This window comes from Magnolia sinica, chromosome 9 (genome assembly GCF_029962835.1).
Source record: "Magnolia sinica isolate HGM2019 chromosome 9, MsV1, whole genome shotgun sequence".
In the NCBI taxonomy this organism is placed as follows: Eukaryota; Viridiplantae; Streptophyta; class Magnoliopsida; order Magnoliales; family Magnoliaceae; genus Magnolia; species Magnolia sinica.
The window spans coordinates 80,306,109-80,332,714 of NC_080581.1; the positions used below are offsets into that span (position 1 = coordinate 80,306,109).

Consider the following 26,606-nt stretch of genomic DNA (forward strand, 5'->3'; position numbering starts at 1 on the left):
CCATTAGATAATTCCTATTTAAACTCACTTTTCTTCAATATTTCCCGTTGAATATTCAATTACTATTCCTACTTTCACCATCAATCCAATGGCTAGAAATCAGACGGCGGATGCGACTTCTGAGAAACAACCCATCCATGCTACAGTAGACTTACTTGGTGTATTATTTTCCACGTGTCATGTTGTAAGATGAATCTACCAAATTCCCTGGCCCCACCTGATCATTTCCCATCTACTCTCTCCATATGTGATGGAATGAGTATCTAGACATACCCCTGAGAGAGAGAGAGAGAGAGAGAGAGAGAGAGGATGGGAAAAGAAGGATATGCATCTCTCTTTGAAACTAAGGAAGCAAAAGGTAGGATTGCATTTAAGATTTATGCAATTTCGGTATTTGTAGGCGTTTGTATGATTTGGATGTACAGAGCAACTCATGTTCCAAAAGAAGGGTTGAGGTGGGCATGGTTTGGCATGCTTGGAGTTGAGATTTGGTTTGGAATCTATTGGATTTTCACTCAATCAGTACGTTTGAGGCCTATCTATCGTTCTACCTTCAAAGAAAGGCTCTCCAACAGGTATGTACCGTTCTACTCATGCTCAACAAACACCTATCATGGATACATGAATCTTACACATACATACATGTATGTGTGTATGTATTTATATCGGTATATATGCAAAATATATATGTATATATAACACATGTATACATACACTCATGGGACATGATCGACGGCTCTAAACCTTTTAAATGATGCCCAATCAACTTGAACCACCTATTCTCTTAAGGATTTGACCAGTAGCATGGAAAATGGATGGTCAAGATTGAGTGGATAAATGAATTGGTCACAATCGTCATCCGATCTGATCATGTAAATCAAGGACTGATTTGATCATCCCAGCCATATATAGATTAGAAAAGGATTACTATAAAAGTTTATCCACTCAATCAGAACTCCTACCATCTGACAATCAATATATATATATATATATATATATATATATATATATATATATATATATATATATATATATATATATATATTGATTGTATCATCGAAGATGGAAAAAGGATGGTATCTTGGATTGCTAAAAGATGGATGGATGCGATCTTCGTATCATCTCTACATGTGGGCCACATGGGAGGGGAGCGGGTTAGGCGAGACCCTGGATTAATGCAAGACAGTGCAACCCTTACCGTGGGGCCCACTTTGATGTATGTATTTTGTATCCATACTGTTTCCGTTTTTACATATTATTTTATGGCATTACACAAAAAATTAAGCAGATCCAATTATCAGTAGAGGTGTACACGAGTCGAGCCGAACTGAGTATTGGCTAGCTTGTGCTCGGCTTGTCTGAGTTCGAGCAAATTTCGAGCTGAGTTCGAGCAGAGTTTTCGAGTCAAGTTTGAGTTCAAGTCTTCAAAGAAACCCTAGAAAGGAAAATGATTCAAAACCTGATTCGACAAAAACATGGAGAGATGATGAAAAAGGAAGGGGAGATCTCCATTGCCTGTGTTTTAGCGCCGCAGATGAGATTAACAGCATCAGCTTGCGCTTGGAATCGAGTTGGGGAGTAGTCGTCGTTCCTTATCCATTCCGAATTGTCAATGTAGATCATGGTCGCCTGATCAAAACACAAACAATCAGTGATTACATGAAAAACCCTAGTCAGAAAGAGAGGGAGAGAAAGATGCAAACCTCAAGAACTATGATGAATGGTTCTTGGAGCAGTGAAGAACCGAGATTGGGAAAGAGGATGCTTCTGGAAGGAGTTGGGGATTACAATGAATTTGGGATTTTGCTTGGGAGAGAAGGTCTCGCAATCGAAATTATTTAAAAAGTTGTATTTACAACCATGCCACTGGCTTGATACTCCTGTGTTAGTTTCGCACCATTTAAAGAACGGGAGCGAATTAGGTGAGGCCTGGGCTAGGTAGATTTGAAAAGGGATAGAGTTTTTTGTACTTGGAATAGTATATATACCTTGTACTGAGTCGAGCCGAGTTCGAGTAGTATTCAAGTCGAGCCGATTCAACCTGGGTCAAGCTCGTGCTCAGCTCGAAGCCTCGAACTCATTTCGAGCACCAAAAATCAACTTGTGCTCGGCTTGAACTCATTTCGAGCCGAGTTGAGTCAAGCTTTTTCGAGCAGAGCCAAGCGAGTCACCGAGCTAACTCTGCTTGAGTATTTAATTATCTAGTGCAACATACCATAGGAAACAATGGTGATTGAAAACCCTACCATTAAGGTGCACCTTAATGTTTCAGTAGTGTTTATTTTCCATCCAATCTGTTGATAAGATCACGTAAGCCTAGACCAAGGGAAAAGACATATATCAATTTGATTCAAAACTTTTATGGCCTGTTAATGGTCAATCACCACTCTTTCCTACCGCATGGTCCAGATGATAATTGAATCTTCTTCATTTTTGTAATAATGCCCTAAAATGATCTGGAAAAACGGATGGACGGCATGGATGCAGAATACATCCATCAAAGTGTGCCCCACGGTGACGGTTGCACCGTCTTGGGTGGGCCCGGGGTCTCACCTAATCCGCTCCCACATGGGGGATCCTCGTTTTTGGCGGAGAGGCCACACATCCTCTCTGGCCGAGATACATTCTGAGTGTTACATCCACTCCGTCCATCAGGTCCTTCCATTGATGTTAGGTCATGAGGACAGGATTCAACCTGCTCTGCACCTCATATGGGCCCGTCTGAAAGGAAAAATGTTGACAAGGACACACACGTTAGAAATATTCAGATGCTGTTTAGGGTAATCCAACCGTTCATCTAGTGTACCTCACAAGGATAAATAAACAATATAAGAATGAGCGGCATCCAAAATTCCAGTGGGCCACAACGCATCAATTTAGATATTTTAGAACAGATTTTTCATTCTTCCATAAAATGTGGCCCACTTAAATTTTGTATTGGGCTGTTGTTTAGCTCACAAGGCAAACATGATGGGATGCACCTGATGGACAGAATAGATGTCATACATACAATACATAGGGCCCCACAGACCTCCGGTACTGGCCGCTGGCTAATATAACATGAAGATCCAGACCGCTCATCCCTGACCCTTGTGAGTAAATGACCAAAATGACATCGGTACTTGCACTTGGTTTGCTGTCCACCGGACGTACCTGGACGAGATCCAGACCGCTCATCCTATACCCTCCGACATTGATTGACCACTAACCGAAAATTGGGCTATATTAATACAATCATAGCCATCTTATCAGTGAACAACCGTCGCAGAATATGGGCCATATCTTTAAATTGATCTAGACAGTTCATTGGTCAAAATCATAATAGTTGGACGATCCTCATCCCCCAAGTCAAAGGACTACCCCCCATCCATCCCAGAAGGTAGGCCCATGGTTCAGTTATCCAGACCGTTGATCCTAACCGTCTGTCTCTCTCTCATCCAAGCCTTAAGATTACAGAATCCACCATGGAGACACTACATCAAGGGTCTGGATTACAAAATCATGGGTCCCATTTCCTATGAAAGGTTTTCTAAGCTCACACGCGTGTAGAACCCTACCCGCCCTCACGCAACCACACGTGTGCGTACTTCCTATTCTCACCCAAAAATCAGGCCCGTTGATTCCTCGGGTGGGCAACAGCGTATAAAATGGGATGGTAAAACATTTTTTTTCCTGGCCGTCTATTTGTCTTGTACCGTGTGGCCCACGTGAGGACTGGAACATCCAAATTTTCGGCCAGAAGATCTAACCCACAAATGGTGAAAAGCTCAGATCTTCCACATAAATGCCATACTGACACGTATGCTTCTGCGAAGATCCCCACTGCTCTACACACGTGTGGCTTAACGAACGTCGTTTCATCAAGGGCAAAATTGGAAACCAATATTCGTATGACAAAAATGAGACTGATCGGCCTATGGGCCTAAATATAGGGCCCAGATCATCTCACCAGTTAGGTGGCCTACCTGAGTGTTAAATCAACCTGATTTATTGGATCAGGACCGAACAAGTGGTGGTCTACCTGATGGACGGCACAGATTTCATGCGCGTGAAGTCTTTTTCTCTCACATTAGACAAAGTAACCCCAGTCCCAAGTTTTTTTTTTTTTTTTAATGAAGCGCCAATGGCCAGAATTCACAATGTTGGTGGCCCCCCATGTGATTGATATATATTACATCATTCTTTTGAGTAAGGTACGAAATGTGGATGGTCTGGATTATGCATTCGTGCAACCAGGTGACAAATACGCGGCTAGGATCTTCCAAGATAGTATATTTTTTAGTAATGGGCAATTAACAGTGGATCCCACCGTATCAATGTTTTGGATTACTGAACGATTGGCCTCAGTTGAGATCGTCTGATCGATATGTTTTGGACGGTCTCGATTGCTTTAAACTTGTGCCGCGTACATTGATCATGAGTCACATCCTTCTAAGGAACCGTGATTCTTGTGATCAGACGACTCTACAAGGAGAATGATGCCATACAAGGCCACTTCATACAGCCGTCCGATCAAAACCGTGATTCTTGTGATCAGACGGCTTTAAAGAGGCCTTTCACGTAGATGGTATAAGATTCCATTTTTGTCCTCTTAATTTATCTCTTTCTTTTAAAAATAAAAAATTTTAACGGTGCAGATACGAAGATGAATTGCCGAGGGTGGATATTTTCGTGTGCACCGCGGACCCTATAATAGAACCACCCACACTCGTGATCAACACCGTTCTTTCAGTCATGGCCTACGATTACCCGCCGGAGAAGCTGAGCGTCTACCTCTCCGATGATGGTGGGTCAGATCTGACATTCTACGCTCTACTAGAGGCGTCCCGCTTTGCGAAGCATTGGATCCCATTTTGCAGGAAATTCAAGGTGGACTCAACATCACCGGCCGTCTATTTTGGCACAACATCTGAGCCGCATGATCCTGAGCACGCCAACGAATGGCTGTTAACCAAGGTAATATATATTCCACATTGTTTATTAACCGCAAACGTAGATCAATCCAGACCATCCAAATTGTCACACATACATCCATTCCCCAACATGTCATCACATACATCATGCATCCTCACTGGGTCGCCCTATGTCAAAAGGTTAGAATTGTCCAATGTATGTCCTTTTCTTTTAATGGTAGGCAATGGATGTGTGATAGACCTTATGAACGGTTTTGATGAGTTAATTGAACTGTCTGGCATCTAGTGTTTTAAATCAAGCAAAGTTGCACCTGGGGGGCTGTCTTGTCCGTGTAAGCTAGTTAATTCATAAAATTATTTTATTTCTCGTATGTCAGACACGATCAGTAACTGCCAGCCCCGGTAAATAATATGCTACACACTTAAAGGCATGTTTGATTTTCTTAAATAAATGTAAATGCAGGGGAAATGAGCAATGATTATTTTCTTTGGTGAGTAATGTGTCGTGACTCCTATATTTTTCAATACTAAAATCAAAGATATTAACAAGCACTAAAATCAAGGATGCTATCAAATACATGAGATGTAGGATAGATACTAACAAACACTAAAATCAAGGATGCTGTCAAATATGAGTCGGGATCCTTTGTTATCAGGTCAACAGAGAATTCCTGTTACCCTAATGGTTTGGCGTCCGAAGCTGTTATTTATTTATTTTTTTATTATTTTTATTTTTTTAGTGAGGGGTGACGTGGACCAATGAGAATTTGGGTATTAGGAGTTCTCTGTTGACCTGATAACAGAGGATCCGGACTCGCCAAATATATAGGATGTTGATTAGATACTGACAAGGTCAATAGTCAAATTGCTACTAAAGTACCATCACCAAGCTATGTGTACACACTTAAAGAATAAAATAGATCTAAAGTTCAAGTTGACCCCACCATAGAAAACAATGGGTACAGTGACATCCACCGTTCAAAACTTCTTTAGGGCATAGATGTTTCCAATCAAGATGGTATTTTTGTTTTCACTTCACCTATCTCTTTGTTAACTTATGAATAGGTTGGATCTGAAAAATACATCACGGTGGACCCTATAAATGTTACAACGGCGAGTGTGACTGCTTCCACGGTTTTCTCTACGACAGTTGTTTTAGAGTGTTTTTCAAAGCAGAAATACGAAATTGTAACAATGGTCATCGGGCATTTACCCTGAATGTGGGAAATCAAGCATACCTTTATATCGAGGTAAAAAATAATAATCATGAAACATAGTAAAAATATTATATGGATGTGAAGGTCACCTCTACTAAAGACACGTGTCATCTAATAGAATGCTATATCATCTAGAAATGGACGCATGACTAAAACCGTATAAGCTGTCATCCTTCCAGTGACAGGTGGCTAAAAGATACAAGCTGTAACAGTTTCTAAATATCACGCTAATCCAACATAAGATACCCAGTGACACGTGTTAAGATTTAATTTGCCACATATATTCACAAGTAGCCAAGTGATGCACTGATAAAAGAAAATCGTAAAAAAATAAAAATATGGGTAAATACGACAATATAATGGTTAACTAGCCTTATCTTAAAATAAAAGTGTATTAAGCCAAGGCTAAGGGATCATACAACAGTTTTAGTAAATACGGCAATACTAACGATATTTGACCCATCGATCCCGAAGGCTAAGGGATCATACATGAGGCTATGCCTAAGCAATCAAGAATAAAAGCTATATGTACTCATAAATCCAATCAAATAATTTTAATATATAGGTTAATGTTGTTTATCAAAATTTTCGTTTAACATGAATATTTATCTTAGCTTAGCTTAACCTAATTTAACATCTCCACTTTTATCCAATACAATGTGGCAACAAATTCAGATTAATTAATATAACTTAGTTTAGACTCTCCACTTCTGTCTAGCCAGCATTACTGCACCCAGTCGGAATTCGTTTAACTAGCTCCATTCATGACCTCGTCATTAGATCCTACATCCCTAAGGGGGTGTTTGGCGCATGGTATTGGGAAGGATTAGGTGGGATGGGATTCAAAAAACATAATTATTAGGTAGGGTAGGGATTGTCCCCCTACCGTGGGATAAGTTTAATTTCATGCTATGTTTGTAATATGGTGGTACCACCATCATTTGAAACTATTGAGAATAACACATGTGTTATATCCAAACCGTTCATCTGCTTTGTAACCTCATTTTATAGCATGGGCTAAAAATGAGGCAGATCCAAAACTTATGTGGCCCCAAAGTAGTTTTCAACAGTAGATATTCAATCTACGCTGCTTTCTATGATGGGGTCTACTTGAGCTTTAGATCTATTTGATTTTTTGGCCCATGCTCTAAAATGATCTCAAAAAATGGGTGGACGATGTGGATATAGCCCATACATCATAGTGGGACCTACACAACGTGCTAACATTGAGTGGAATCGGCACGGGACCCAATGCAATTCCATCTGATCTAATTCCAATCTTTTCCAGTCTTCCTAAACATTGAGTGGAATTGGCACGGGACCAAATGCAATTCCATCCCACCTAATCCCATGTGCCAAACGCCCCTAAGTTCTTAGTAATTCCAGAGCCACTACTTGCTGGGTAAACCACGATCATATCATGATCGTTCAAGTTATATGATCGTCCTAGGTCTATAAGATTGTCAACCACCCATGACCACTTTGCCCACTCAAATTGTCGTCAATAATTTTTTCTGCTTTATTTATTTTTTGTTGATTATAATGTACTATTATGTTGTTCAATAAAATTAGCACTAGGCATTATATTTCCTACTTTTCTTTAATAGTTTATTTTGTTGATAAATGTCGCAAAATTATCACCATTGTAATAAAAAGTCTTTACTCTCAATGAAAAAGGAACCCATTTGAATGATTAACTCTCTTTTACAAATTGCATAATTATTTGTCTATTGATGGCTGAGCAGTGAGGCCAATCTCTACAAATCTGGTATTAATCTGACTATTTCGACACTCGAGGTCACACAACATTTGGTTTAACCTGAGTAGTTTATGACTCTAGCATGTTCGACACACACATACTCGCATACGTATAATCAAATCTTAGCCATATAGTACACTTGTGATTGTGTTCAAATTGAAACCCAACAGTATGCAACACATATAGTATATGCATGCATTGTCACATGCGACGTATATTGGACTCTTGAATATTGATGGTGGCATATGTGGGGTGTTTGAATGTAATTAATGGTCAAACATGTAAAACATTTAGTGTTGAAATTTGTGGTTTTTGAAAAAATAATTCAAAATTTAAAATTTTTAGAATTTTGCCTCTAAAACGATTTTCGGGAATTTCAAATAGGAAAAGTGCGGTGTGTACTTCTGTCCCACATTGGAAATGATATGAAGAGTTTTGGGGTATATATGTGAATGTGTGTATAGTATTCTTACTTGGAGTTTTGGATATTGAGATGCCCTAATTGCATGTACGCACTGAAACACACGCATGTACGGGCATGGATGTGGGCAGTATGGCTGTAGTGGCACTGGTTGGCACACCTTACACTTCTGAAATGGCCAACCATTTATGAAAACGGATAGATGTCTTGAAAGCCACAATGATCCAAAAACGGACGAGTCATGATGATCCAATGGTCAGATCTTCCAATCCAATGACCAGAAACGACTGAAATTAATGATCAACGGTGAGAAACATTTTTCAAACGTTTTGAACCATTGATGGCCACCTAGCAACGGTCCACTCCCTGGTGCCTATATAAACTGGACCATTCCAGTCCAAATTCAATTATCTCAAACACAAATCTTTCAATTTCCATCAGATTCTCCAGATAGCATTTCCTTCATAGAATATTGTAATCATATCCACTGTTTGATTCTACCAGAAGATCTGCTACAGGCTTGTCTTATCTTAGAAGTAATTCGCATGTAACCCATCAACAATTGATAAAGAGGCAAATCACGCTTTAATAAAGACAACGTATATTTTTACATGATTCAGCCTAGTGAAACAATGTAATTAAACTTTTTTTAATTATTTTTTGATATATCCAACATTTTTCTAACATTTAGCACATATAAAGCATGTTTAGAAATTATTTTATTTATTTGCTAGGAGTAAGTTCTACCTTTTTGTAGAATGGGAGTTATTTGATACCCTAGTTGTGTATGGAAATGATATAATGACATGTATTAATTCAAATTAAAGTGAGTAAATTGTGAAACAATTAATCCCTAAGTTACAGTTTGAAAATTGGACTGGTTAAACTATCGGAACCTCCTATTTATGTACACTTACCATTTGAAATAAGACCATTGGATGGCTTTTATTTTTAACTGTCCAATAAATGTCTAGCAATCTAATAAATGGATTACCATATAACAATAATATCTTTTTTCATGATACATCTAAACCGTGGGCATAATTTGAATGATTATTTTGAATTTATTCATGGCATGTATGCAATTTCTCATAAATTATGAATTGCCTATATCATCCATCATCACACTCTATCAAAGTATTAAAAGTATTAAAGTATTTCTCTTTCCAAAGATAACCAATCCTTGTAAACAGTTTTGTATTTTAAATATGTTGATCTTTTCAATTTAGGAGAATTTTTGGGCATTTGTCATTGAAGTAATGCCATCAATAAGACATTGGACCGACTTATCACGGAGCATGAAACTCTAATTCTTCTCAAATCCATGCTCTATAAAAATTTCAAAATACGTTTGTTTGTTTTTCATAGAAATTGTACGAAGAAATGACGAATCGGATCGACGCTGCAGCTAGGTTGGGCCGCATCCCAGGAGAAATCCGAGCCGAGCACAAAGGTTTTGCTGAGTGGTAATCGGTAGAAAATTCTCGCAACCATCAAGCCATTGTTCAGGTAAATCTTTAATTCCATTTCATTAAAATAGGAAAAATGCCATTGTTTTCACTCTAAGCTTGAAACAGAAATCATTACATATGATCCTTTTATTAGAAGAAATTTTATTAATAAACTTGGAAGCCATACTGAAAAAACGAAAGCTAGCGCACAATGTCTTTGAAGCGGCCAGCAAGCAAGGGATGCAACTATTCTTTCTTGTCAATATGCTTCCAGTGTAGAGCACTTAGTCCATGCAAAAGATGGGCCACAACATGATATTTACTTCATATGAAAATCAGGCAGAGCCAGTCATTTGGTGGGCCACAAAAGCGCACTGATCATACAATCCATTTTTTTTTAATGTTGTGTTCCACTGTATGAGTGGATTGGCCTAATTTTCACATCGCCTGAACATCATGGTCTGAGCCATCTCCTCAAATTGGAATTGGATACTCTACAAATGTGACATGTTGACTGGCTGTATGTAATCATTTCTTCAACTCATCTAATGCCAGCATACAACTTTAAACTGCCTGAGTATCAAGCATTATCTGCTGGCAGAGTATCAACTTCTCTTTTTGAAAGGAAAGTGATCCAGTTCCCATAGAGTACCATAAGTTACTGTTATGGCAACATTTTTCAGCGACAACTCATGAATTATGTGATGGTCACGATAAAGAGTAAGGATCCTTTATTTGTGTCAAACATAACTTTCTTGCTTTCCTATATTGTCATTGGTCCGTGACAATCATCAATACAGTATTAAATGCAGTGTATAATAATACAGTCCAATTAAATTGCAACAACCATGATTTTCTTACTTTGACGCAAACTGAGGATCCGGCCTCTATGATAAACAGTCCAAATCCATCAATCAAGGAGTTCAAGTGTCCCGATCCAGCTAGGGCACTATAACTTTTAAGTACTACAAAAAGCATCTAGATCACTTCTCATTTTCCTACTTCTTTCATCTTCTTTTTTTTCAAAGAACTTTTTCAAATAACCACTTATCTTTTAGACCATAGATGAGAAACATTATACTTTTAAACTATTTTCATTGAATGCCCACCTTTTGGGCCACCTGCGATTAGTCTCATATATGATAGCTTGTACCAAGGAGTGGGCCCAAAAGTAAGGCAAATGTAAAACTAAGTTGGATACGGAAAAGGAAATAGTGAGGAGGTAAATGTAAAATCAAGTGTAAAAATATAATTTTTACACCTATCAATCACTTTTTTAAACCGTCCATCCACCAAAGTTGACACAGGTGATTAAGTGTAAGTATATTAAAAAGAGAGGCAGTTTTATGAAAATAGTTTGAAGTTATTTTCGTGCATAACCCAAAGTGGGGGTTAAGATGTAAAAAATAAAAAATAAAAAATAAAATAAAAAGACCTTCCTTTGGCATTAACACTGTAAGTAATCGTTTTTCAGCATTTCTAAAATAATGGTGACTCAACCCACTATAGTGATCCAGAGCATGAGATCACGGGTTTGAATGAAATATACAAGCAAACGAGCTAAAATATTTGCCTTTTGGGCATTGAATTTCCAAAGTTGAGAATATTAATTCTAACCGTCACATTTTATAGCTACCTGTTGGATGGTACAATTTGGATCAGCTGTATGATTTTCAGGGTATGCTCCATCCACAATGGATCGTACAATTTGAACGGTCTGGATGGACGTACATATGTACCGTAGTATGAGTGAGTGAGTCACCACCATCTAATTATTTATTGATCTTTCTAATAATATATACAGATATTAATTGATGGGAGGGACCCGAATGCTGTGGATACTGAAGGATCGACATTGCCAACACTCGTGTACATGGCACGTGAGAAGAGACCTCAACATCCCCACAACTTCAAAGCTGGTGCTTTGAATGCATTGGTAATCTTTACATGCTTGTTTGTGGAAACACGTGCAGACTAAGGGTGAAAACAGGCAAGGTCAAAGGTCAGCGTGATCCAGACCCGATTAATAGTTGGGCCGAAAAGAAGACATGGGTCCGGCCCATTTAATAATTAGGCCTTTGGCCACAGGTCCAAGCTCATCAAACAACATAGTAAATGGGTCTTTTATCTGGTGTTTGTTTAAATCTTCATAGAAAATGTTGCAGACCTAGGCCCAGGGCTCATGCTCTAATTGATTGGGCTTTATAGGCCCATATCGATCCCTTTGGGTCTAAAGCTGCCGGACGACCCAGCCCATTTCCATCCATAGTGCAGACAGACATTAGGCATTTTGGGCATACATACATGAGAGTTTTGCAGAATCCCTGGGCAATTGTACTCGGCTGGACGGCCTGTATCATATTCAGGACAACAGATCTATGCATAAGGTGGGCCCACCTAGTTAATTATTTGGCCTAGCTAGAGACCATGCTAGTTCATTCATCAAGCAGGCCAAACATCTATCATTCGCAGCAATTTCTAAAACCAGCCATCGTTATTTTACATGGAGGCCATCTATGCGGTGGGGCCCACCTGTAGAAACATCCATGTGTGTATGCAAGTGCATGTAAGCTCTCGTGCACATGAGCGTCCGCATATAGAAACTCATGTAGGGCCCACATATCGCAATGATCCTCACCATTGATCATGATCACCGTGATTGAATTTGCAGATACGGGTGTCGTCGATAATAAGCAACGGGCCAATCATCCTGACTGTAGACTGCGACATGTACTCAAACAATGCGGGAACGGTGAGAGATATATTGTGTTTTTTCATGGATGAAGAGAAGGGTCATGAAATCGCTTACGTACAATTCCCTCAGTGCTTTGATAATCTCACTAAGAATGATATTTATAGTAATTCCCACAAGATACTTTTCGGGGTAAGTATTACAAATTTGATCATTAAAGTTCTCTGGTGGGCCACATCCAAAATCAAAGTGATCAGACAATCTCGGCCATCCGGTCGTTCAATCATTGAGTAAACCATTCATTTTGTGGGGTTATGATCAGATGGTTAATTACCATAGTCTGATCATTTTGCATATGGGTAATGGTCCACTAAATCAATGGTTATGATGATCAAAATGATGGATCATTAAATGGGCTTGGCTATGTAGGTGGAATACCACGGTGTTGATGGATATGGAGGGCCATTGTACATTGGGACAGGATGTTTTTTTAGGAGGGAGAGTCTATGTGGGAAGAAGTATAGTGAGGAATACAAGGAGGAATGGAAAGAAGGAATGGAAGGGGGAGGAAAGGGAAGTGCAATGGAGTTGGAAGATAGAGCCAAAGGTCTTGCAAGCTGCACTTGTGAAGAGAATACTCAGTGGGGAAAAGAGGTCTCTCTCTCTCTCTCTCTCTCTCTCTCTCTCTCTCTCATGAGCTTTCGTGTACTTGAAATGTGTAGATGGGATTGAAATATGGGTGTCCAGTGGAGGATGTGATAACAGGCTTGGCAATTCAATGTAGGGGGTGGAAATCTATATATCTCAACCCAACAAGGAAAGCATTCTTGGGTGTTGCACCTACAACCTTATTACAATCATTGGTGCAAAATAAGAGATGGGGAGAAGGACACCTTCAAATATTACTCACAAAGCATTGTCCATTCATACAAGGGCATGGCAAGATAAAGCTAGGACTTCAAATGAGCTATGCTACTTACAATGCATGGGCTCTCAATGCCGTCCCAACACTATGTTATGTTGTGGTCCCATCCCTTGCCCTTCTCAATGGCATTTCCTTATTCCCAAAGGTATGACTCTCTCTCTCTCTCTCTCTCTCTCTCTCTCTCTCTCTCAAACAATTTTTCATACACGCACGCATACATAGGCTATAGGTTCTAGGACCGATATAGTACACGAAACCAATGTTCAATCCTTAATGTGTCTGGACCATTGGTTTCTTCTAGTATATTTACTCGAATATAAGAAATAGGCCAGCATTACTAACGCATAAGTGGGTACTTTTGTGGTATAATGAGGCAGGGAAGGACGTGATGAGGTGGATCTTTCTTCGCTTCTTTTTTTCGGTCTATTTTAGCCATGAACAAATCTATGACCTGTTCTACATTAGTTCCCTCCATTTCAAAATAACTTATCCTTGAATTATTTTTTATATTTGGTGAATAATAATCGTATGGTCCACTATGTTGAACATGTGTGAGTTATTCATGTCTTCGAGAAGATCAACAACATAAGCATTTTCATTGATCTTAGGAGGATAGGTACCGATCTAAACTTCTTATACTTCAACTTATTGTATGTCCCAATTGGAAATCTTTCTTTGCACAGATGAAACATCACGTTGTCACTCACATTGAATACCTTCAAACATCAATGTGTGTTAGTCCTTTTTTATACTTCTCGTTGGATGCCTTCAACTGGGCCTGAACATTAGTGTGTACACTTATGATTCGGTCCGCCATATGTTTTGCGGTAACACTCATGCCCGAAAGTTTCGGCAAACGAACCAAATCAAGAGTATGTCGAGGCACTCGTCCACATGCAATTTCAAATGAGGACTTGTCAGGGTGGGACAATTCAGCATGTTATTGAATGTGAATTCCACCTGAGCCAAGGTCAAGTTCCACTGCTTGGGTTTATCACCCGAAATGCATCGTATAAGGTTTCCAAGTGTATAAGGGTCGTTGAGGATCGGCAATGGAGTGTATAGTCCAGTGTTTTGTGATCGCCCCTTGGATGTCTAACACATGGGACACCGCTACACTGCTTTTCCCACATACCATTTCAGTTGAGGCATCATCATGTGATAAGCACGATTGTGAATTTGAGCGCCTACCGAAAGTGGATCATCGCCACGAACACGCAATTGCCATAGGGCATCCGTCATGCGATTGATGGCAGCCTGCAACCCTTACGTGACTTACACCCAAATCCATAGCTCAACTAGCAGACTGAGTGGAGATACCTCATTTCAACACTTAAGGTCTTGGTATCGATCCCTAGTGGGGGTGGCTAACATGGAGTGTGTGTACTGACATGGGTGTGTACTAACAAAGTAATCCAAAAAAAAACCCTTTTATGTGACTTGTCGATTGTCTCACTACACCGTTTTGAAAGCTATCACTATTAAAGGATAATTTTCTAGAGTACTATCTATAGAATTGTGCCCGATCTATTGTTAGAAGCCACTAATCCGTAAGAAAAACCCTTACTTTAATACCAACTAACACAGGAAAAGACGTGATGATGTCGATCCTTCTTGTCTTCTTTTCTTCAATCCATTTTAGCCATGAACGAATCCACAACCCGTTTTACACCATATAATCAATACAGCCCGTAGATTTCCATGGCCATTGACAGGATGGTATCATCTGATCAAAAGGGAATTTTTAAAAGAGATTGAAAGAACAAAGGTGCAATCAACATGATGAATGGTTCTTTTTTCCAATTATATTTTTCTGGAACCCACTTGGTTTCAGTATCTATATATTATCCAAACTGTCCATGTAGTAGGTCCTACCATGGACAATTTTAAGCCTGACTCGACCTTGACTCTGTGTGATTCATTGAGTTAACTCACTAAGTCGACTCTAAAGGGGATGGGTTTCAAACCCAAGACCATGTATTTTCACGTCCTTCCGTTATTTTACATTTGATTTATATATAACTATTTAGAAATGTTTAAAAACAATATTAATTTAATTATTAATATAGAGTCGAGTCAAGTAAAGACTCATCCCAGTCTTCAAGGTAACCCAACTCGACTACACATTAAGTCGAGTTAAACTACTATTGAATGTGATGTTCATGTTGAAATTTTGCTTCCCCCTTCAGATCTCAAGCCCATGGTTCATAGCCTTTGCATATGTGACCATCGCAAAGCACGCATACAGCCTAGGTGAGGGACTATGGTTGGGAGATATAGTCGAGTCATGGTGGAACCAACAACGAATTTGGCTCTACAGAAGGACGTCGGCATACTTCTTTGCCAACATCGATGTCGCACTCCGGTTATCCGGGCTTGCCAAATCAGCATTTTCGATCACAGCGAAGTCAACCGACGACGAGGTGGCCGAGAGGTATGAACAGGAGATCATGGAGTTTGGGTCCACTTCTCCCATATTCACTATCCTAGCGACGTTGGCGATGTTGAACCTCTTCTGTCTAATTGGTGGAATCAAGAGGGTAGCCATGGGTGATGAAGTGGGAGATACAGAGGCATTGGTGTTTCAGTTTGTTCTATGCGGGGTGTTGGTCATCATCAACTGGCCTATCTATCAAGGGCTCTTCTTGCGCAAGGACATGGGCCGCCTGCCTACCTCAGTTGCATTTACATCTATTGGTTTAGCTATGCTGGCTTGTCTAACACCCATGCATTAGAGCATGGGTCACATATATAACATTCAGGATTATTTTGATGCAGACATCAAAACCATAGTTTTCAAGTTGAACCCATTAATCAAATATTTCATTTTTATGGACCGGAATCGTCTACACGACTTGTTTTATGCACTTAAAACACTGAAGCTCTATGAGACCTGCCATTTGTATATGTAAAACCCACTCTTAACCATTGAGATCTATCCTTGATTCCAGGCAATGAGGGAAAATATATCCAGCTCCACAACTCAGGTGGACCATGCCACTGGGAACAATGGGGATGGGATGCGAACTTTCAAGAAGAGGAATGGAATCCCCTAAGCAAAAGACGTGGTGAAGTGCACCTTAGGGGCCGTTTAGAGGCAATTTCGCCAAAAGAGGTTCTGGAAAAGGGATTTTCAAGCTTGCTTTTTTCATTCATTGGTTTTCCGAAAGGGGGTTTCTAAATGCTTATTTCATCGAGTGGGGGATCAGACAGGATCTGCAAAGTGCATCCAACGCACCACACTGGTTTGGCACAAAACAGGTTTAGGCCTCAAACTGGTTTTGAAGGTGCGGGCCCTCGGCTAAATTGTAGAGAGCAGAATCAGCAAACCGCAATTGAGTAGGCAAGTGAAAAGTTTAGCCCAACAGCTAACGCCCTGATTTCCTGAAAATTAAATGAAAACACTAGCCTCTAATCCAGTGCATTAACTTGCAACTAAGGTCTTCAATCTTGATCTGCGATTGCGGGAACTGGTTCCGAATCAATCAAATAACACCTCTCTAGTTAACTGTGAGGATTTTTCCAAACATAAGAGGTAGGGGTTGGCATATGCGCCAAATGAAAGATAGAGTGCGGACAAGCGCGAACATGACACAGCTTAGGATTTGGTCTCCAGACCTTAAGAATCAGAAAGATTAATGAGAATTGGAATTTCTTCTTCTTTGAGAATTTCTTTCACCAGCGCTTCACACTGCAAAGTCACTCTAAAAAAGGCCCGTATGAAAGCTCGACACTGCCTACCCATTTATGTATATACACTACATTAAAGCTTGAATCCGGTCTGTACCCTGAGCACAACAACCCTTACCTGATTATCGTCCCCATCTTGCAAATGGCCCACCATATTTCTAACTTGTTGCCTCTTCTGTTGAAGTTTGGATTCCCATCATCCATTTTCCAGGCCATATTTTTCAGCAACGATTCATGTTCCAAAGAGCCTCTCCAAATGGAAGCTCCATCATCACTTGCAAAGAGGGCAGGACTTCCGTCCAATTAACCAAATGAAACTTCTTCTGCCCATTGCAGCTTTGCCAAAGAATCCCCCACTGTAGCTTCTCAAGCCTCTAAATTTCCCTGCTTAAACCCCAGCAAGGATGCTAAATATCCAACAGATTTCCATCAACCCCAACCCCAACCATCACACTTTTCCTCAGATTCACCTTCAGCCCCGACACCAATGATAATAATTTTTTTCCTCAGATTCACCTTTAGTCCCCACACTGCTTCATAGCTTATGAGAATATGATTCTTATTTTCACCATCTGTTCAACTTTGATCTCACACTCGGTACACTATAGAGTGGACCCAGATTGGGTACTGCCCTGTCTGGACGGAACCTCCTCCGCCCCTCACATGGATGGATTTGATTGGTTGGCAGAATGTTGTCAACTTTCAAACATGTTGTGGGCTCATCTTTAACAGCAGTATACTGCCCAATCAATTCCCGACACCCGAAAGCAAGAGGGATCAATCCAGGCAGGGGCAGTACCTAATCTACATCCACATATTCTCTACATGTGGGCTCACATATGGATTCAGATCCATACTAGAAAACTGTCTTTTGCATGGTCTTCCAAACCGAAATACACATAAATGAAGTGCCAAAGAAAAAAATAATAATAGTAATAATCTCAAACCTCAGGTGGTACATGGTTAACCATGGACCATTATTAATAGGGGCAAGAATAGTCAGATTAGCCAGACGTAGAGCATGGAATTTAAACACTAAATAGCTAAATGCTCCCTGCATACACTCATCAACTTCCGGCACATTAGGTACCTAACGGAGTCATGAAAGAAAGGCCCTGAAACTAACACGTGAGGAAAACAAAACGGGTTGCACTTGGATGTTCAATCTAATTGCAATAATTCAATTCAAAGTCAGTGTGAATGTGTTTAGGCGCCACTCCATTCGATCAAAGAATAGCCCCCAGAGAAGCAATCTCAATCGTTTCAAATCCAATTTAGATCGGGTGGAACTGCAATTTAGGGGTGGTTATCAAGAGGAACAAAAATGGAAGATCCACTGGGCCCACTCGCACCTCTATGTGCAGAACAAGGGCAAGCCTGGCTCAGGTGTTGGACATTCAAAATGTGCATAAAGACGACAAAAAAAATTGGGGTAGATACACTCGATCAGGTGAGCCACACGTACATCAAATGCAAACTGCTGGTGGACCCACCCGATTCTTAGCTAGGTCATATCATGATGGAGAACATCTTAAACACCACTTGGATATTCAGCACACTTGACAGGTTTTGCATCGGATGCTGTGTGGAGGGCGCGTGCAGGGCAGGCAAACCTCTTGAATTATCACAATTATGTTCAACCAAGCATCCAAACGCAGCCTTAAAGTATGGTACAGAACAAATACATTGCAACAGTAATACAAATAGATAAGTATGTCGAGAGAAAACGATGGGAAAAGGGGAAACAGACCTCATCTTGTAATGACACCAAGTATATATAAAATATACATCAGAAAATCACACCCCTCCCCACTTTTTATCTTTTCATAAAATGCAGTTTCAGCACACCAAATGACGGAACCCGCCATGGCTTTCTATAACCATGCTTCAGACTTCTGGCAACATCGCTCAACCCTGCTACAAGCTTTTGCAATCCGGGAAAGCCGCATTATCAAGACTCAGCAGAACTGGGTTGAATGCAGCAAAACCATTTTTTCTGGAGATTCATACAAATATACCTCCATTAAACCACAAAATACAGATATACACAGCCGCACATGGGGAGAGAGAGAGAGAGAGAGAGAGAGAGAGAGAGAGAGAGAGAGAGAGAGAGAGAGAGGCATGTTGCTCCATGGCCATACAGCTATAAGCATGCCATGTGGTTTCCTTGAATTGGAGGAGAATTAGACAGATGTGTTTAGAGTAATTCATTTTTGACTGATCAGATTTAATTAGCAAGATATTTCAAGGGTTTCTGCATTGCAATTTCATTAGAATAATGTCAAGAAATGCTGAATTTTTTTTAATCACAATAAATGCCATGTGTTCTGAATTGCAATACAATACGTCAATAACTGGATCATGATTTTGGATTTTTCTTTTCCTTTTTTTTTTAAAAAATTCAATGCAGAGAGAGAGAGAGAGAGAGAGAGAGAGAGAGAGAGAGAGAGAGAGCCTCTCAATGCACCCAATCCCTAATACAATGATTAACCCACATGCATCCATGATAATGATCCGTTATTTTCAAGATTTTGTTGGTGGGTCTGATCTCCTTTTGAAAAGGGTATGTGTGCACTGTGGTAGTGATGATTGTTTGGTTTTTGACGGGTCCAATCAATACCTTTTACTGTAGAAAATGGTTTCTCTTTTTTACTCGAAGAGAGAGGGAAGGAGAGATCATTTGACTCAGTTGAGGAAACCTAATCATCACAAGCCAACCCAAAAGTGGTAAGCAGGTACTAAAGCATTTGTATGCACAATACACATATAATATAAAGTGTGATAGTATGCGCATCGTACCTTTTAATCCTCTTTCTTTTGGATCTTTTATTTGGAGTTCCTTTTCTTTGATCTGCCTAACAACAATCATGCCATTCCACTCCCGGAGTGGGTCACTTTTCTTTTTTTTTGCATTGAATATAGATTATTAGTTGGTTCGATAGTGACCCCTTTAGTGGTGGGTGTTGTGGGCCCCACAATCATGTATGTATTTTATCCATGACATTTATACATTTTTTTTAACAGCTTGTTTTGGGCATTAGTGCAAAAATAAGGCAGATTCAAATCTCAGGTGGACCACATCACAGGAACCATGGTAATTAAACGTCTACCCTTTAAAACTTTTTGGGGCACAAAAGCTTTAGATCAAGCTGATATTTGAGGGCCCTAGGAGGTTTTTAAGGACGGGGCTTCATGGTTCACCTAAGATTTGAATCAGTCTCATTTTTAGACTCATGCCCTAATATAAACTGAAAAAATGGACCGATAGCGTGGATAAAACATCATGGCCTAACTGACCAATAACGAGAACTCTTTAGTGGAGGGATCGCCACTGAATCCGAGTCCTTCCTCTTGCTGCCTGTTTTTCTTATTCACGCTCAGCCAGCTTGATGAATGGACGGGTCTGATTTTTAGGTGCAGGTTTGTTCATAATAGGCCTCGTCTCCTGATGAATGGTCTGGATCTCATATAATGAGGCACATTCACAAATGTACAAAGAATGACTTCCTTTACCTACAGTTCAAAACTTTAATTGAGAAAACTAGACTGGACATGAAAAAAATCAACTTGACTCAGTACAGCTAGAATTATTTATGTATTATTCTTTTTTAAATATGAGAAGTTCTCAAATCAAATCCAACCGCCTGGACCACAAGTTTGGGTCCACCCAACACATAACTTTTTAGAAAATTCAATACACAACGGAGGATGAGGATAGAAGAAAACGATTAGATCTATCGGATTCAAGGCTCGACTTGAATAGTCGATTTCTCAAGACAGATTTGCTGCCCTTTTTCTGGAAATTCCAGCAAGTGCAAATGAAGAAAATCTGCAAATTGTCTTTAGGATACAATGAACTCTCAATCCGTTTTTCAACACGAAAATTTGCATATTTAAGTGTAAAACAGGTCTTTAGTTTTGACACTGATATGCCTTAAGACGTTCAGAAAATATTCAGCAAGAGATTAGATCGAGAGTAATTGCACAGAAGAGGGTATAATATCAAGGATTAAGAGTGTCTATTTTTCTGGATTATAGTATCCAGGATTTATATCAACTGAAGGGTCATGGATTTCTTCCTGAAGAGGTGCTTAAGAGCCTCTTCAAGAAATCCATACCCATTCACAGCAAATTATTGCCTTTCCATGAAAAGATATGACTTTATGTCATGTGGCAGTTATTTCTGTACCCATTCAGACAGGAGCAGTTATTCCAACAGGAAAAACTGTATCCACATAAGCGACACATGGCATAGGTGCCACATGTACAATCATGTGACAATTACTCTCAATTAGCAAAAAAGGTAATAAAATATCAGGGTATCATAGCCCAAAAAATTGAACCGTGTGCCAAAAAGACTAAGGCTCTTATTGCTCCTTGCGACGATGCGAACGTGCGCCTAATAAAGCGCCAAAAAGTGCCCAAGTAGCCCTACAGCCCACGCCACGCGCGTGCGCGGATGGTGCTTCGCACCGTCCTCGAGGAGATTTGAACCCTGGTTGCATAAGCAAAAACCCCTTCTCTTACCGACTGGCTATACACACTATTTATGGAAAGTTTAAATAATTAATATATTTATTTACTTTCTAAAAATAACTTTTATTTTGAAATTTATTTTTTATTCAAAAATAAAAATCACAACAATCCCCCACAATTTCAAAAATAAAATCAGATTCTAGAACGAATGACATATCAGTATAAATAGGTGCATAAGTAAAGGTATCTTTTGGATTTGAACCTTTACTTTAGTGTATATGTATCAAAGTTATGCCAGGTACTTAGTGACCCATTAGTCTTGAACTAAGGACCTTATATGACTCACTGGACACATAACACACATCTATTCATATATAACTGGAGATCTAAAAGTTCGCACATTTCTGGCCTTGTGCGTATCCTTATTTCATGAGTATTCTAGAGACGATCCCAATCTCTTCAAAAGCGGCCTCACTTCTCTACTCATATAGGTAGATCTATCAAAGATGATTCTGCTTCATCTCAGCAAAGTCTGCTTATAGATCTATTAAGAGTTAGTACTCAGCCTCTAATGAAATGCAGAAACCAAACACTAGACTTTTAGGAATGAGGCTCAAATTTTCTTTTTCTAGTGTATATTTCAGTCACATACTTGACTTGTTTGTCCCTTTGAACCTAGCCTATATTTCAAAACATAGATAGGGTTGTCATCAAGAGTGAAAGTTATATTTTTATGGATCTTAGTCTCATTCATTTAGCGGTTCTTCTTATTTGATCTCTTGATAAACCTTTTGTTAAGGGATTTGCTAAGTTTAGGATGAATTTAACATATTCCACTGTGATTACTCCATCTCTGAGCAATTCTTTAACAAAGTTATACCTTAGACCTACATTTCTGGACTTACCATTATAAGTCTTACTCATTGCACGACAAAGAGTAGCCTAACTATCACAAAAGATAGAAATGACAGAAGTAGGTTTTGGCCAATACGGGATTTCTAACAGTAGGTATCTTAGCCATTCACCTTCTTTACAAGTAGCACTAAGTGCAATAAACTCACTTTCCATTGTAGAGTGAAATATGCACGTTTGTTTCTTAGATGCCCATGATATTGCTCCTCCTCCAAGAGTGAATATCCAGCCACTTGTAGATTTAGATTTTATGCTATCTGCATTCCAGCTTACATCGCTGTAGCCTTCAAGTACAGCGGGATATGATTTATAATGTAGTCCATAGTCTATGGTTCCTCTTAGATACTTTAAAACTCTCGAAATCGCATTCCAGTGTACTTGTCCTGGATTGCTGGTATACCTGCTTAGCATTCCTACTGTGAATGCTATATTGGGTCTAGTGCAATTCATTGCATATATTAAACTCCCAATAACACTTGCATATTCTTGTTGTGCTTTACATCTACCAGTATTTTTAACCAATTTAATACTTGGATCAAATGAGGTAGAAACCGGTTTACTATCATAATGATTAAACTTCTTTAACACTTTCTCTAGGTAATGAGATTGTGTTAAGGCTATTCCATCATTAAGATTATAAATCTTAATACCTAATATTATATTGGCTTTGCCCATATCCTTCATATCGAAGTTGGTACTTAGAAACTTTTTAGTTTCTTTCACACTGTCCTCATTTTGTCCAAATATTAGCATATCATCTACGTATAGGCAGATAATGATTTGACCTTTAATATATATGCAGTTATCTACTTGGTTTACTCTAAAACCATTAGATTGTACTACTTGATCAAACTTCTCATGCCATTGCTTAGGAGCTTGCTTGAGCCCATAGAGAGATTTGACTAGTTTATACACTTTCTTCTCTTGCCCGAGTTGAACAAACCCTTCAGATTGTTCTATATAAACTTCGTTATCTAGATCACCATTTAAGAATGCCGTTTTGACATCCATTTGATGGATTACTAGGTGGTGAATTGCTACAAGAGCAATTAAAGTTCTAATGGTAGATATTCGAGTAACAAGAGCATATGTATCGAAAAAATCGATATCTTCCTTTTGTCTAAATCCTTTAGTTACGAATTGAGCTTTAAACTTATTTATGGTTCCATCAGGATTGAACTTTCTTTTAAAAATCCACTTACATCCTATAGGCTTTGAACCTGGTGGAAGATCGGCCAAACACCAAGTGTTATTTGAGACTATGGAATCCATTTCATCGTCTATGGCTTCCCTTCAAAACTGTGCATCAGGAGATGAGAGAGCTTCACTAAGCATTGATGAATCACTTTCAATACTTAGTGGTAGAGTAATTTCCTTGCGTATTTCATTTCTATCGCCTTCTATAACGAACATATAGAAATCTGGGACAAAAGATGTTTCTTTTCTTGCCCTTTTCGATCTCCTTGGTTCATTTCCTTCTGGATGAGCATTAGATTTATCATGAAAGTTGTTAGGCTCTTCGTTCATTGGTTCTATTATATTTTCATCAACATGCCTTTTTGTATGATTATTCATATAGTCTTTGTATACTGTATTTTCAAAAAATATAGCATCCCTAGACTCTATAATCATGTTTTTATCAGCAAAAGAAGTTTGTTCTAGAACTAGGAATCTATATACGGGACTATGAATCCCATAACCCACAAAAGCACACCTGATTCCTCTAGGACCTAACTTTACTCTCTTAGAATCAATAATCCTAACTTCTGTTATACTTCCCCATACTTTGAAGTAATGAAGATATGGTTTCTTCTTTTTCCATAATTCATATGGGGAGATATCTAATTTCTTGTGTGGGATAACATTTAGAATACGGTTTGCTGTTAACAATGCTTCCCCCCACAAATTCAGTGGTAATCCAGAATTTAATATCATACAGTTGATCATCTCAACTAATGTCCTATTTTTGCGTTCCGCTAGGCCATTTTGCTAAGGTGTGTAAGGTGCCGTAAATTCATGGATTATACCATTTGATTCACAGAATTCGTTGAATTCATTAGAAGAGTATTCACCCCCTCTATCACTTCTGAGGGCTTTAATCTTTATATTCAACTGATTTTTCACTTCGGCCTTATAAAACTTAAACTTTTCAAAGGCTTCATCTTTAGATTTTATCAAGTATACATAGAAAAATCTAGTGAAGTCATTGATAAATATGATAAAATACCTTTTTCCTCCACGAGTTAAGGTATTATTTAAATCACAGATATTGGAATGAATTAACTTTAAGGGTTGTGATTTTCTCATGCCAATTCTAAATGGTTTTCTGGTTATTTTAGAATGGGCACATACATCACATTTCCCTTCTTGTTGTATTTCATATTTTGGTATAAGTCCCAGGATCATCATTCTTTTCATTGAATGATAATTAACATGACCTAGTCTAGCATGCCATAAAGATACTGAATCCACTATATAAACGAAAACATCATTATTATTATTAATATTTAGTTTAATCATACTATTACATGAATATCCTTTGCCAACAAATATACCATTCTTGGTAATAACCAACTTATCAGACTCAATCACTATTTTGAATCCTCTCTTATTGAGAAGATCGCCTGACACTAGATTTTTAGACATGTCAGGTACATGCAATACATTTGTTAGTGTCAGTCTTTTGCCTGATGTAAACTGAAGCTCTACTGTTCCTTTTCTAACAACGTTCGCACGAATGTTATTACCCATCTTCACTCCTTGTCCAGTTGTTATACCTTCATAGGTCTTGAAGATGTTTCGGTCCTTCGATATATGAATGGTTGCACCAGTATCTAGCCACCATCCACCATCGGATATTACTGTGTTAACTTCAGTAACCATCGCTACAAGTTGGTCTTCTGCCATGTTAGCCTGAGCTTTCAGTTGTTTCTTCCTGTGTCGACATTCCTTTATATAGTGTCCAGGCTTATTGCAGAAGTGACACTTGTCCTTTTTCTTAAACTCTGTATCTTTCTTTGGGGGAATAGATTTGGAGTTTTGAGATTTTGGCTTGTCATCTTCTACTATATTTGCTTTGGAATGATTTTCCGAAGCACTTTCTTTCTTGTCTCGGTTTCTGGACTCTTCTTCTATACGAAGATGTCATTGAAGCCCTTCAAGATTATATTTCCTCTCATCATGTTTTAGTTTCTTTTTACAATCAAACCATGATGAGGGTAATTTTGCAATTACTACACCGATGAATTCTTCAGGAAGATCTATACCACCAATCTTCAATTCATCAACCAAGTTCTGTAGTTCGGTTACTTGGGAGAGAATTGGCTGATCATTTTTAAACTTGAAGTGGACATAATTGTCGATCAGAAATTTTTGAGTACTGATCTCTTCAGTTTTATATTTTTCATCTAATTTTGTCCACAGATCTTTAGCAGAGGATATTTTACGGTATGAGTTATAGATGGAATTAGAGAGGGCGTTTAAGATATGACATTTGCATAGAAAATCGTCTTCCTTCCTTTTCTTTCGTTCTGCCTTCACTTGTTCTGAGTCATCGTCTTTTGGCTCGATCAGAGAAGGCAGATTATCATCTAGGATGTAAGATAACTTCAGAGTTGTCAGAAAGAAAAGCATCTTCTGCTGCCATCTTGAGAAGAATTGACCGTCGAAACGATCCAGTCGTACAAAGTCTTGGTTCATAACTTGAATGGAATGAATTGCCTCCATTGTGACTAGAGTTAAATCTGTCTTGAATGTTAGAAAATTCAATACACAACGGAGGATGAGGATAGAAGAAAACGATCAGATCTATCGGGTTCAAGGCTCGACTTGAATAGTTGATTTCTCAAGACAGATTTGCTGCCCTTTTTCTGAAAATTCCAGTAAGTGCAAACGAAGGAAATCTGCAAATTATCTTCAGGATACAATGAACTCTTAATCCGTTTTTCAACACGAAAATTTGCACATTTAAGTGTTGAACAGGTCTCTAGTTTTGACACCGATATGCCTTAAGACGTCCAGAAAATATTCAGCAAGAGATTAGATCGAGAGTAATTGCACAAAAGATGGTATAATATCAAGGATTAAGAGTGTCTATTTTTCTGAATTATAGTATCCAGGATTTATATCAACTGAAGGGTCATGGATTTCT

At 38.9% G+C, this 26,606-nt stretch overlaps 1 pseudogene; it reads left to right on the forward strand.

Moving 5' to 3' along the window:
• Positions 1–266: 266 nt before the first annotated feature.
• LOC131255818 (cellulose synthase-like protein E6) lies at positions 267–16,669 on the forward strand (annotated as a pseudogene).
• Positions 16,670–26,606: the final 9,937 nt, after the last annotated feature.